Genomic DNA, 15,291 nt, shown 5'->3' with positions numbered 1-15,291 from the left:
GATTGTCATTGAAATGCAGAATGCAACTTTACTCTGTTATTGAGACGAAAAAAAAAATGTCCAGAAAGGCCAGGGAAATATCAGCAGCAGGTGAGCAGCACACTCTCCATTTTATGTATATCTCTTAATCATAGCGATATGTTCCTACTGTATCCTCCTCCTATTTATTTTCATACTGGAGATTAAGTTGGCAAACACTACTGGACGAGTGCAAGGACTCAGAGGGAAGGACCATGGCCATGTAGAAGAACAATGAAATTTATTTTTCTAAAGGTATAACTCTTTAAAAGAAGATAACGAACAAGAGCAGAGGAAACGTTTCAATGATAGAGAACAACATGAAGTACTCATCAGATGTCAAGCGCGATTTGGACAATGTTGAGACACAGTCTCTCACAACTACTTTTCTTCCTTCCAGTAAGATCTATTCGGTTAAATAACATCTGAGGAAATTTTCTTATTTTAGTTAACGATAAAACATAAATGATTTTTGTCATGTATTAATTTTAATTGCGACACACATGATACGTTAAATCAGGTTTTGCTTTATCTTTCCTCCGGCGATGCTCTCGAATCTCTCTTGCTCTCTTATCTATCAGTAATCTTATCGCGGCTTATCACGGAGTAACCCAGCAGATATCGCTAACTGGTCTTGATCAAACTTTGCCCAGAAAGTCAATTGGACCATGGAAGAGACGCTAATATCTGCATGTGCAAAGAAAAAATAGTGATGTGAAGAGTGAACATTTTACAGAAAAGACTATTTTCAGTTGAAATGACACAAGCTCCATCGATCTTTGAGGTGACGAAAGTATAGTGCACTCCACGTTACAGAAATAAAGCTGTTTGGTGAAACATTGAACGGCGGAGACACCAAAGTTTGAACTCACAAAGACTGCCAAGCCCTATGCTGGATGAGATCCGAGTGTGTTAAATACATGATCATGGGATTTCTTCAATTAATTGTACATCGTAATTAGACAGAAGTTGCCACAAGAACATCGTTGAGTATCCATTCCTGCTCTTTGCAGTCTGTAGTGAGGCCTAGTGCCTCGACTGGCGAGGTGAGTAAGACTTTGTAAAAAAAGAAGATAGTTTATCTCATGAATCAATACGATGAGTGTTTACGACATGAAATAGCAGGAGATGACTAACTTGCTCTAGGTATGCCTATTCACGAGATTATTGTTTGTATAGCGTCATGGAAAGTATTTGGATTTAGTTAGAGAAAAGAAAAGCGGCGGGAAGATGTCACAAAGTGTTCAAAATTTCTCTCCATAGGGTAAAGAAAGGAAATGTTGTGCAATATAAAATGTACCAATGTAACCTGTAACTTTTACTGCTTAGGCAATGATATGTTTATAATATTTGTGACTTTAGTAGTAGTAGTAATAGTAGCAGTAATACCAGCAGTAGTAGTAACAACAATAACTACAGTAGCAGCAACAACAACAGCAGGAGGAGAGGGAAAAGCAAAATAGGAAATACCGGAGGAAATAGGATGCTGGATTATATGGAAATTTCCTAGAGTAGCTCACTTAATTTATTTTCATACAATAACTTTGGCGCGCTGTGCTTTCTCTCGATTGTATGCTTATTTTTTATGTTGACTTGCGACAGCAGACACATTCTAATTAGCTTGTGCCTCATGTAGTGTCTGCGTGTGGGCGGAGCTCGAGAGCGACTGAGTAATATACACACCGCTTGCTTGTAGTGTGTACTTGATGTTTCCTCTGGTTGAGTTTCAAATAACCAGAAGGGAGTTTGCTTCCAGAAGTTAAAGGAAAGCAGCTTAGCTCCCGATTTATTGCCACCATATTGCTAACCTGTAGTAAGGCAACTGAAAGGTTACCTTTAGTTGAAACTAGGGATCCGTTAATAGCAATGGTGAATGAAATGCCTCGTTGGAAAATAATAATGCACAATTGCGCTGATCACAAAGTGCATAGTTGAAAAAAGAGCATTGTCTGGCTGTAAAAATACTCACCATACACGTTCTGCTTCATATATCCTCTGAAGTGTTGTTATAATTCAAAGGGCGTCAGCGAGAACTGAACGGTATATACTCGAACTTACTTTCATTATTGTAAAAACGAATGAAGCAGACAAATTTGCAGTTGGAGCGATCTTAGAAATCTAGATTCCTTTGGCACAAAAAGAATAGATAAATAAATAGATAAATAAATAAATAAATATATATATATATATATATATATATATATATATATATATATATATATATATATATATATATATATATATATATATATATATATATAGATATCATTCCCTTCCTATGTCGTACCCAACAAGTATCTGGTGATATCACTGGATAAACAAACTCAAGCATGCACTTCACAACTTCACCATTTAGTATGTACCCCGGGGAGGCGGGTCGCGGCGCCCCTCACGAGTGCCCTCATCTTGGTGACAGCACCTCATGTCCCTCACTCAACGTCCGCGAGACACAACTCAGCAATTATAAGAGTTGTATTCGTCAGTAATTAAAGTGATATTCCTCTAAACTCTGTAAGTGTGTTGGTGCAGACACAAGGAGGAGAAGGAGGAAGAAGAGGTGGAGAATCACCCAGCCGGTCTTCCCCATTACGGAGCGAGCTCAGAGCTCATAGACTGATCTTCGGGTAGGACTGAGACCACAACACACTCCACACACCGGGAAAGCGAGGCCACAACCCCTCGAGTTACATTCCGTACCTATTTACTGCTAGGTGAACAGGGCCACACATTAAGAGGCATGCCCATTTGCCTCGCCGCGCCGGGACTCGAACCCGGGCCTCTCGATTGTGAGTCGAGCGTGCTAACCACTACACTACGCGGTGTGTGTGTGTGTGTGTGTGTGTGTGTGTGTGTGTGTGTGTGTGTGTGTGTGTGTGTGTGTGTGTGTGTTTCACTGTTTGATCTGCTGCAGTCTCTGACGAGACAGCCAGACGTTACCCTACGGAACGAGCTCAAAGCTCATTATTTCCGATCTTCGGATAGGTCAGAGACCAGGCACACACCACACACCGGGACAACAAGGTCACAACTCCTCGATTTACATCCCGTACCTACTCACTGCTAGGTGAACAGGGGCTACACGTGTAAGGTGTGTGTGTGTGTGTGTGTGTGTGTGTGTGTGTGTGTGTGTGTGTGTGTGTTATTGCTGTTGCTTTTGTTGTTGTTGTTATTACCGTTTTATTAGTGGTGGTGATGGCGGTGATGATGATGTTGGTGTCACCCACTGACTGAGTGAGGCAATAAAACATGCATTTTGACATAAAGATGGAGAGAGAGAGAGAGAGAGAGAGAGAGAGAGAGAGAGAGAGAGAGAGAGAGAGAGAGAGAGAGTTCTAAACTGTCTATCGTGAGAGATGCCTTCAGATTGGGCTTTGATACCCGCCGCTTTTGCTTTGCAGAAAACTAAACCGACAAGATAATATCTTCAACCCGTACGGGAGGTAACGCTATAGGCATTGGCTGTGATAGAATCTGCAGTGGGCGAGAAATGCTGAGAAAGTGATGTCATCCGTGTGTGTGTGTGTGTGTGTGTGTGTGTGTGTGTGTGTGTGTGTGTGTGTGTGTGTGTGTAATTCACTTTCTCCTCGGTCGTCTGCTAGTCACCCAGCCAGTCTTTGCCATTACGGAGCGAGCTCAGACCTCATAGACCAATCTTCGGGTAGGACTGAGACCACATCAACACACAACACATACTGGGAAAGCGAGGCCACAACCCCTCGAGTTACATCTCGTACCTATTTACTGCTAGATGAACAGGGACCACACATTAAGAGGCTTGCCCATTTGCCTCGCCGCTTACCGGGACTCGAACCCGGCCTCCTCGATTGTGAGTCGAGCGTGCTAACCACTACACTACGCGGTGTGTGTGTGTGTGTGTGTGTGTGTGTGTGTGTGTGTGTGTGTGTGTGTGTGTGTGTGTGTGTGTATTTTTCCATAAGTAAGTAAGCTAGAATAGATATCTTGCATAAAACCAAACCCTGCTACATTTTGATGAGCTTTGAAAGGTAAAATAATAATAGAAATTTGAACAGTGAAAGACTAAATAAAAGATAAGCTATTAGGATAACACCAGTACTTTCCATCATATAAGACATAGATGAGGCAAAGAAATTATCTTACGATGACTTACAATACATTTTAGACTAAAGAGTCACTAATGTTGTTTTTTCATAAGCAAAGCATGTACTTACTACTGGCAGGAAATAAAACTACAGTGGTAAAATAATAAGAAGTTCTGGAAAGAATACTGTCAATTTAGTTATGAAAGTGTTTTCGTCATTATCTTTAAAAGACGTTCAATTCTTCAGAATCGTAAGATAGAACGTTTTGAAATCACTTTTCTCTCACATTCCTAAGTGAAACAGAAAAGGGATACGAACAGGCTGAAAGGCTCTTTTTTCCGGTGGAGACTCAAAAGGAATTGGGGAAGGGGCCGTTGCGAACAAATCGAGGGAAGCATATACCAATAACCCTGTGGTGGAAAACAACAGAACGTGTTACGCAGTGTTGCCTTAAAGCTGAAGAACGGGAGAATGTCAGTGAGGCGACTAGATTTTTGACTCCTAGTGTTTATGATAATTGTGTGACTGCACCCTATCTTCACACGAACACCGCTCATGGACAGATAAGACTTTTTCTTGAGTTATTACAGGGGAAAGGGAGAACAATAATTATTTTCCTCTTTCTTCATTTTTAGAAGAAAAACGACACATAACTTCCACATTCACTAAAGCAAGAGTTCTACATGAAACATCCTGTTGAGGTTCTTCTTGAATTATATCCTTTACTTATCCGATTAGTTGGATAGTTTTAAAGTTGCATCAAAAGTTTTTTTCTTTCCCAATCGGGAGGTTAAGGAATTCAGTATTAAGTCTTATAAGTCATCCTAGTGCGTAGGAGAGTCATCGTCATCCTCCTGAATGGTTTCGTAAGATAAGTATGTATGTATGAAGGAAGAAAAAACTGTAACGTCACTACGAGTGGGAAACTGAAGAGGGAATGAGAACACCAAGATCTGTTCACACGTGGGAGTTGTTATGGTGAGCAGACTGGGCCTAGTACTAGGTTCAGCTTTGAAGATAGTAGTAGGTGAGCTGAATTTCCCTGTTACATTCGAAAGTGTATGTCACTAGGTTGTACAGTACATAGAATAAATTAAGGACATTATTGAGGGAAGATGCTGAAGTTGTATCGAAAGAGAGATATCGTTGGACTCTTATGAAAGAACGAATTATTACATGATGAGATGAAAGAAACAAATAGCCCGAATTGTAATGAGGGCTGGAGCTAATTTTTGGCGTACAAAGGAGAAAATGTTAACTGAACTTTGATTTCGTTTATGTAATGAAAGGAAAACTTTGGCTGGAGAGCAAAGTCTAAAATCTGTTGTACGTGTTCGATCAGAGAATTATGTTAGTGTTATTAGGTAATGAACAGAGTTTTAGCGATGTAGTTCAAATAATTCGGTGATGAAAACTTCTGGCTTGTTTATGATGCTGTAAATTTGGTCATGATCGTGAGGCTCTGAGTGAGTGTTGGATATGCTTAGACGGGAAAGATCCAACCTCTTCACAACTTACTTCGAAAAACACGTCCTACTGTTATGTTATTTGGGGAAAACTTACTAACAAATCCATTGCAGAAAATAACCCGCAAGATAGCACTAAATATTTGAGAAAACTGAGAAGGTGAAAGAAAAAATAAGAAGCAGTCGAGAAAATATGTTATCCGGTACAGTGGCAAACAGCACTGGCGGTATCTGGCAGCATATCCAAGTGTGATCTGGAAAGGGTTAATGTTTGGCATCGTAACCATGTGTCATGAGGCACGTGTAGATGAGTTTCTTATCCTGGAAGGTGATAGAGTCTTGCCGAAATTAGTGGATTGTAAAGTATTAGATCAGGGATTTTGGTAATGAAATACTGCGACGGTCCTTCTGATCTTAACAACATGTCGCAAGGAAGAGGCAAAAAATATACGTGTTTTTTTTTTTTTTTTTTAGGCAGGTTAGCATGTATCTAAATCCGCTCATCGCATGTTTGATCACGACCGGTCAACCCTTAAAGCTTGTAATGAAGAAAACTGGTTGTAAAACAGTGTAAAAAAAAAAGTCTATTCAAATATCCTGCCTCGTCACTCTGTCTGAACCGAGTTGCATCTGTAAACGAGGACACGCCCAACTATTTTCTCAAAAGAGTGTACCATCGCAGGGCAGTTCACGTGAAAAACTCGAGCTGTTAACTTTTGTGATGGAATTAGCAGAAAGGGAAGTGTGATGCGACGGATGATGAAAAGGGACAAGTGGGAGATGATAGGAAGGAAAAGGAGAAAGATGAATAACGGGCTGAGGAAGGAACGAAATATATATATATATATATATATATATATATATATATATATATATATATATATATATATATATATATATATATATATTCAAGATGACGATGATTAAGATAACTGGGGAAATTAAGGACGACGAGGAGCAGGAGGTGGAGGAGGGAGTATGAGGTGATTCAGACAGTAGGAAAAATGTATCGTAGAAAAGAAGAAGGAAAATATGTGATTGGGGTAATAAGGTAAGGAGAAGGAGGAATGGAGGGGGGGACATGAGCTAGGCATTGCGAGGAAGAGAGTAGAAGCACCAGGAGACGGAAAATTCAGTGTAATACAGTTAGAGGGAAGAGGACGAGGAGGAGGAAGAGGAGGAGGAGGGTCAGTTGAGGGAAGGCTGGGAGGAGAGAAAGAGCATCGTGCGAAGAGTAGAAGAAAAACAGAATATATATAAGAGAAGCAAGGCGAACAGGAAGAGGAGGAGGAGGAAAGGGAGGAGGTGGAGATTAATTGGTATACAAAACGGTGTAGCGGGAACAAGTTTGAGCGATGCATTCATTTACCTTCACCTTGATGTTGATATTGACCTCTATACACCAAGGAACTGTTTATTACCTTGGCTTCTCACTCTTGCATCACTTTCCTTTGGCGCCTCCCCTCTTTTTTCCTCCTTCTCCTCCTCCTCCTCCTCCTCCTCCTCCTCCTCCTCCTCCTCCTCCTCCTCCTCCTCCTCCTCCTCCTCCTCCTCCTCCTCCTTATCATACACAATTTTTTCTAACCACTCTGTTATTCTTCTCTTATCCTCCTCTTCTTCCTCCTCCACACTTCATTCCTCATCCCTGTATGCGGCATCCGTGTGTCTCCATGTTCTTTTTATTCATTACTTACTCACTCCATTTCTTAAAGATTCAATTTCGATAAGTTTTTTTCATAGTGGGTCTAGATTCCATTATTTTGTGTGCTGGAAATGTCAGCCAAACACTCATTAATGATTACCTAACGATATCTTCTTGCTCCCTGTTACGTACAAGGCATCGGAAAGAGGGACCGGAGAGTGGAAGTGATGGAGTGGGGAGGAGAGGCAAAAAACTGGTCGAGCTGCCTTGTACGAGGTCTAGGTGAGGGACAAGCAACATTCACACGCACCAAAAGCTTGTGCATCGTCTCTCGTGCCTGACCACTGGCTCTCTGATCACTTCGTGGCCTCTTCACTCTTCATCACGTGTATTGTTTATTTTCTCTACTTTCTTTTTCCTCACACGCTTATCGCCCTTCCCATTTCACGTTTGATAACGGTCGAGGCGTTACTCATGTTTCTCTTTTTATGTGATTATCAGTGTAAGTTTTCTTTTCTTGGTCTTGCTTGCTTTCCTTTCATTATTTTTTTTTTTTTTTGTGGGGGGACGGTGGGATTGGTTGTGTATTCATGATTCAGGAACGGATTTTCCCCGGACAGTATTTTTTTCAAGTTTATCACTGGTCTTCCCTTGAATACGAAGGCCACCGAGTCTGTGTTTTATTCCCCGTCATGGAAAAAAAGCAACTGCCAAGGGACAGTACTGCCTGTGATGTTTGTTATTATCATTAGTAGTAGTAGTAGTAGTAGTAGTAGTAGTAGTAGTAGTAGTACCAGTAGTAGCAGTAGGACTAGTTGTAGTAGTAGTAGTAGTAGTAGTAGTAGTAGTAGTAGTAGTAGTAGTAGTAGTAGTAGTAGTAGTAGTAGTAATAGTAGAAGCAGTAGTAGTAGTAGCAGTAGCAGCAGCAGCAGTAGTAGTAGTAGTAGTAAAAGTAGTAGTAGTTGTAGAAGTAGTAATTGTTGTTGTAATAATAGTAATTGCACTAGTTGTAGCAGTTGTTATTTTCAAGGATATACACAGTACATTGGTATTAGTAGTAGTGAGTAGTGTGGGGGCGGAGTACGTACGTATGTGCAGTGTGGCGGGAAGTGTTGTGACGAAGGCAGGCAAGTGGATATAGGAAGTAAGTGTGTCCTTGGCTGGGGTCACGGGCCGGAGGGGGAGGAGAAGCAAGAATGTTGATTCTAGGAAAACTACTTTACCGAGCAACTCCTACTCTTACCGCATATGAGTTCGGTGCTCTGTAATGGCAGCGTGTAGGAAACTCAATGCCAGCCTAGCACAGCGTAGAGAACACCGCTTTCTCTGTGTGGGAAAACGGTAAAGAGGAGGAATATACAATAAAGGTAGTGAAAGGAGGCACAAGAACGTCGAGGGTCGCCTCCTTTTTTTGTTTTTCTTTTTTTCTTTTTTTGAGTGATGCTGCATGTGGTTGTGGCGGTGCTACTTGCTGCCACGTATCCTTAGTGTTCGTTCTTTTATTGTGAATATTAATTGTGATCAGCACTGACCATTAATATCTTACTTGATGATAGTTAAACATAGGGAAAATAAGATAAAAGGAACACTTGTATTGGTTATTCATGGATGGAATAATACACATAGAAATTGAAAACTCTGGTGCACAGGGACTGTATCTAATTCAATGTTCGGTATCGAAGCACGCCCTTTTGCCCTTGCTCACTAACACAGGGACTTGCTGCTCAGCCTCCTACACTCACAGGAGCTTGTTTTGTCTGCAGATGTAACATGTCTGCTGTATGTTTGTCTGCTCAATAATGAATGCAAGTAAGAAAAAAATAATGAAAAATAAGTCCATATTGTGATAACGCCACCACACCATCCTCTCGAGGGGGTCTTACAAGATGTGCTTGTTTTCCTGTAATTTGCTTAGCTTGTGTGATGAATACGTGTACGTGATAAAGAAACACATTCGAGGTTTATTTTCACGTTGAGTTTTCTTTCATGGTAAAGCCAAACATTATTACGACATAATTATAACTGCGATTCATGGTCTTTAATTCGTTCACACTAGTGCGTTGCTCGCTTGCCTCTGGCTGCTACTACTCCTGATGCCATGATGTGATGCTCACCTCTGCGTACGATGCCTTCTCCTTGCCCAAGGTATGTGGTATTCTATTTATTCTTTTTATTTCCAATAGCCTGAGCATACTGCAAACTCCATCCAACCGACGCAAAATATGATGGCTTGAAATTGTATTATTTACTGACCAGTTGTTCTATTTGCAGTGCCCTACTTCACTTCTGCGTGTCTTCATGGCTCCAGACTGACTGTTCAGGGACGCAAACTGTGAACAGATACCGGATAAAGTGACCACATTCACCTGCCTCCTCAATCCACATTTCGGTCACAGGTCCACCAGCAGCGTGTTTATATCTAAAGAACTATTCCCTGTAATCTTAAGATGTAACACTAAAGATGATAGAATAGATATGTTATTATGCAAAGATTATTACATTGATAACAGTGATGATATTCTTGGCACATGTGTCAAGCGTGATACCGAAATGAACTTATAGTATATATGATAAAAGTTAGCGGAAACGCACAGATAAGTCATGTTCATTTACTTTTCTATGTATTCATATAAAAAAACAGTTGTGAAAAAAAATATTTTTAAATTTGAGGCACCTACGCCAGCTAGAAGACTAAACACATTCGAATCTGGTCAAGGCTGCGTCAGGCGATACGCAAAAGTTGTATCCAAATTGTTTTGTCTTGCACATAAGAACGGCGAGGTGTGAGTATCTGCAGGTATTGTATCCTAACCTTTCCTATTGAGCTGTGTTGCTACTCAGGCACACACACACACACACACACACACACACACACACACACACACACACACACACACACACACACACACACACACACACACACACACACACACACACGACTTTTTTTCTCAATATATGGCAGTACTCTTAAACACCGTTGGCTCGAGGCAACTACGCGAGGGATACTTAAGAAACTAGCACGTCTATCTACAAACAACTAGCCGAGGAGACACAACACTGGTGGAGAGGAGGAAATTTTACGATGGCTAAAGAATAATGTTATGGCAGCCAAACGGACTCAGTGTTCCTTCCTGCTAAAGTTGAGAGCGAAAGTTACCGACTGTGCATTGTCCGTTGATATATCTGAAGGGATGAAATATACAAAATTAAGATGTAGAGTAAGATTTATAAAGTGACAGCAAAGTTAACTCGATGATTAATTAAATTGCATCTCGTTTCCGTGATGAGCCTCTTCCTTCCTGGGCGTTTAGCTTCGGTACCTTACAATGCCTTACTTACATCATGATGGAGAGTCGACTCGTGACATCCATGTTTCTATAATCTTGCCTATGTATGTTTGATGGCTGGCACTACCGGGAAAGGACGGTACGTGATGATATATAAGAGGAAAAGATCCAAAACAAACATTCAAAATGGAGCTGAATAAGAAATTAAATAGAGTACCCATTAAAAGGATCCGGATCTTTAGGCTGTTATTATGATAAGTAAGTCGGAGGAGGAGGCGGATGGAGGGCAGAGAAAGACTTCGGGAGTTTGAAACGTTCGAGGCAGTTCTTCATAGCCTTCCATATCCGCGTCAGACGTCAGTGTAAAAAGCGCCAAACACATATCGTCACACTGCAAAGGTGGCACTATGATAATCTGTCTGTCTGGCTTGTGAAGCCAGCGCTCTAACCACTGAGCTACCGGGCGTGTGTGTGTGTGTGTGTGTGTGTGTGTGTGTGTGTGTGTGTGTGTGTGTGTGTGTGTGTGTGTGTGTGTGTGTGTGTGTGTGTGTGTGTGTGTGTGGTGCAAGGAGCAGATTTTGAAAGGTAGGTAGTATTCCTTTCTGTCTTCCTAATTTCCCTCCTATCAGGTTCACCACAATCTGGCTTCACCTGCCTCCTCCCACGCACACCTAACAGACACCACCTTTCCCTGGCTAAACATCTTTCTTCATTCCTCATACCCCAAGCCACACCCAACCCACTCCAGGCGTAGTGTCACCGCATTATACTACTGACTGGAAAACGAGAAAAATTCTGCTCCAACATTTTCATAGCTCCTGCATGCAATTAACATGTCATATTTTCAATTCCGTTACATAGAAATGAAGAAACATTTTGGTTCCGCGCCGAAAAAAGTCTTTCTTGATGTTGAAAAAATCCAGTTTTGAAATTAAGAATTTTTTTTTCAGATGTTATGAGTGTACATTCGTATTGAGAATCACGTGAATATTCCATCGTCTTCAATACTTGCGTGACAAATGAGACTACTGGGTTGTCTAGAAGAAAATCAAAATATTACGAGCTTACAAGAAGGGAGGATCGTGTAAAATTTTCAACTGAATTGGAAACTTTTATTCTCCCAGAAGAAAAGTACGAAGAGATACAGCGTATCACACACGTCTGAGGTGGCTGTCTAGAAAATGACTCTTGAAGATATATTTCAGTTTCAGATTGGTCAGGAAATTACGCAATCAGTGAAACTTCGATAAACTTCTATAAATGATGAAGAACTCTGTCGCTCCCTATGAAAGGTCACGTCAGGAGGCTTGATGCAGCGTGTGGCGAGGGACGTGCACGCATGCGCATACCTACCTCCTTCCTATTATATATTTTTAAGCTTGACAGACTAAATACAAGGGCCGTCTGTCTCAAGTTAGGAAGTGAAAGAGAGGCTCATTAATTATGTAAGAATGACACAGTCGACCCCTATCATGAACTTAGATATTCATGCTTGTGTCATGAAGGCTGATGTATAAAGCATAAAGTCCATCTGTTTCACCATAAACTATTCATGACGAAGAAACTAATGGGAGGCTTATAACGTATGTATTAACGGCAGGGAGAGACACCCAGCAGGCGGCGCGGAGGCGTGGCTGCTGCCGGGGGGTGTTATTACCTTTGCCTGGTGGGGGAGCTCTGTGGCATGGCTGCAGAGAAGGAACACGACAGACTCTTCAGCATAGTGATGTATATCTATTATTCTTCCCTTTCAAGTTTTCTGATAATACTCATTTACGTAACTCTTTTATTTCTTAAGGTTTATTGCGTAACATTTTTGTTTCAGATGCAAAATGGTGTGTGTGTGTGTGTGTGTGTGTGTGTGTGTGTGTGTGTGTGTGTGTGTGTGTGTGTGTGTGTGTGTGTGCGCGCGCGCGCAATACTGCTGTGTTGCCAAGGCATCATGAAATGCTTAACTTGGTATACATTATTACATTGTAATTCACGATAGTAAGACCAGATAGCAGAATTGTCTTGTTTGCTCATCCTCAGTAATATATTAGTTACTCATTCGCTATGGGTAATATTTGAACGAAAAGCAATGCATCATGTAAAATTAGTGATGGAGATATATTTCTGTTGCTCCTTGTTCCATGTCTGAATAGGTTTACGTTGATTATTTTTTTTCACGTTTTGGACATGATTGGTTGACATGTCATTATTTTTGGTGCAGGAAAATGTGTAAATAAATTAACGAAAGGGAAATATGTGGAGTATTTTCAGAACAAAAAAAGCTATCGTCCAATGAATTAAAGAAGAGCATAAGTCTTGTCGAGTGTTGGTGACGGCAATGGACTCATGATCTGGCAATGAATGATGAGTGCTGTGTACGTAATAGGTTTCTTGATCTAAGGGAGAGAGTTTTCATTTCATAAAAGAAGCATTTGCAAAAAAGAGTATTTACGGAAATTGTATTACCACAATGCACTGTATATCGAGTGAATAAAGAGAAGGAGTTCCAATGACATGAATAGGGGAAAAAATGTTAAATTGTTGCTTTCTTCCTCCACAAAAAATAAGATAAGTTTAAAGATAGATATGCCAATTGAGTTTCGGAGATTTCTTAACATATATGTAGAGTCCTGCCTTTCATTTCCGTGAGACTGTTAAGGAACGGGAAGAAGGGTTGACAGTTATGGCGAAAGAAGGAAGATATGAAGAATGCGGATTTAGTCATTAGACAATGTAGAGCGCGAGTGTCAGATGCTTTGGATTCCTCTTCCTTGCAGTCCTTATGCAAGAGGAGTGTGACTGCATCTGTTAAACACAAAGCTCTGTATTCAAAACTTCTGGAACACCATATCCCACTTCATTTTCTTCGCATGTAGTCGTGAAAATAAAATTTCTGATACCAAAACATTAGTATTCTTAGTGCACGTTCTTGTATCTGGAGGCGCACGTTTTTCTAGGTAGACGTGTTTTCCTGGGCCTGTCACACTGCGTCTTTTTGCCTGCGTGGATTATTACTCTGATAAAAAGTTTTCTACGTAGTCACTGAAGTGGTTCATAACAATTTTTGGTATAGTTTTGTCACAATTATTAAACGATAATTTTTTGTTTGATTTAATATTGTTCATACTCTTGCGTAACTTCTCATATTAACAAGGAGACTAAAGGAGAGGAATTTCGTGGGAAAATACACTAATGTTCAATTAAGAATCTCGTACTGATATGCTGTGATTTTCCCTGAGGTTGACAGGCAACCAAAAAACTATCAATGCGGTTGAGAAAGAACAGCTGGTATGACAAGAATAAGTCATCCCAGGGTTTGCTTCAGCATGTATTGGTCTCCTCATGACATTCATTGCCAAGAACACTAGGAAAGGTTTCACAACTCGGGACGAGGACAAGAGGTGTTTGGGAGAAACTGGTCTTACCCGCTCAATCAGAAGTCATTGCTTTCCCTCAAATATAAAACAAAGATCAGAGCGTCTATTCATTTATTAATTATTTTCATATAATTTAAGTGACTATATATATATATATATATATATATATATATATATATATATATATATATATATATATATATATATATATATATATATATATATATATATATATATATATATATATATATATATATATATATATATATATATATATATATATATATATATACACACACACACACACACACACACACACACACACACACGCGTAGTGTAGTGGTTAGCACGCTCGACTCACAATCGAGAGGGCCGGGTTCGAATCCCGGCGCGGCGAGGCAAATGGGCAAGCCTTTTAATGTATAGCCCCTGTTCACCTAGCAGTAAATAGGTACGGGATGTAACTCGAGGGGTTGTGGCCTCGCTTTCCCGGTGTGTGGAGTGTGTTGTGGTCTCAGTCCTACCCGAAGATCGGTCTATGAGCTCTGAGCTCGCTCCGTAATGGGGAAGACTGGCTGGGTGACCAGCAGGCGACCGTGGTGAATTACATACACACACACACACACACACACACACACACACACACACACACACTCCTTTGTGAGAAAGGATGTTAGTGCAGAGTGTTACCCCACGTCTATGCCTTCTTGAACGAGGTGTCACGCGGTGGGAAGAGGACAGCTGCCTATTGCGTGATTCACATCATTATTAACAGAGGCGTCTGCGAGAGGCTGTCGTAGGGTGCTGTTTTCTGTTGCTTAGTCAGTGATAATGTCCTTGTCTGTCAATTTGCATCCTGAGAGTCGAGCTTCGGTCATATTGTTGATGGTTGACCAGATACTGTTTTGCTTGAGTAAGAGGGCGGGGATATTATATATGCATCTATCTCATTGGTTCCCAAACTTTTTTCAACGATCCAGATTTCCCACCGTCATGTGTATGAGAGAAAGAGCAGTTAAAACACACTGAGACTATTTACTAATTTATTTTTCAAATGTACAAATATACTAATAAACTTATAGTTACAGAGTAAAGTGGATAGAGATCAGTTAGTAACAACTAAGCATTGCCATAGAGATCGGTTAGTAACAAAAAGGACTTTTGATTTGACTTTGAATTTTTTAGTTAGCAGGTAGTGTAATTATTTCCCCCATGATAGCTTCAAATTTCTCCCCACGGGGAAATTTCCCTCAGTTTGGGAACCACTGATTTATCTGATTAAATAGAAAAGGAGGGAGACTGTAGATTCAGTATCCTCTAGCTGAAAAACGAACACACACACACACACACACACACACACACACACACACACACACACACACACACACACACACACACACATCGCGTAGTGTAGTGGTTAGCACGCTCGACTCACAATCGAGAGGGTCC

At 40.7% G+C, this 15,291-nt stretch overlaps 1 protein-coding gene across 1 annotated transcript in view; it reads left to right on the top strand.

Annotated features, from left to right (window-relative positions):
- The first annotated feature begins 672 nt into the window (after positions 1 to 672).
- LOC123518565 (microtubule-associated protein futsch-like) overlaps positions 673 to 15,291 on the top strand; it is a 97,260-nt gene continuing 82,641 nt past the window's right edge. Inside the window, 1 exon segment of the mRNA XM_045279419.1 lies at positions 673 to 1,064. The gene's annotated coding sequence lies outside the window, so the exon portion shown is untranslated.

Source organism: Portunus trituberculatus, chromosome 44, assembly GCF_017591435.1.
Source record: "Portunus trituberculatus isolate SZX2019 chromosome 44, ASM1759143v1, whole genome shotgun sequence".
In the NCBI taxonomy this organism is placed as follows: Eukaryota; Metazoa; Arthropoda; class Malacostraca; order Decapoda; family Portunidae; genus Portunus; species Portunus trituberculatus.
The sequence above is the reverse complement of the archived record's forward strand: the minus strand, read 5'-3'. Positions and strand labels throughout refer to the sequence as shown.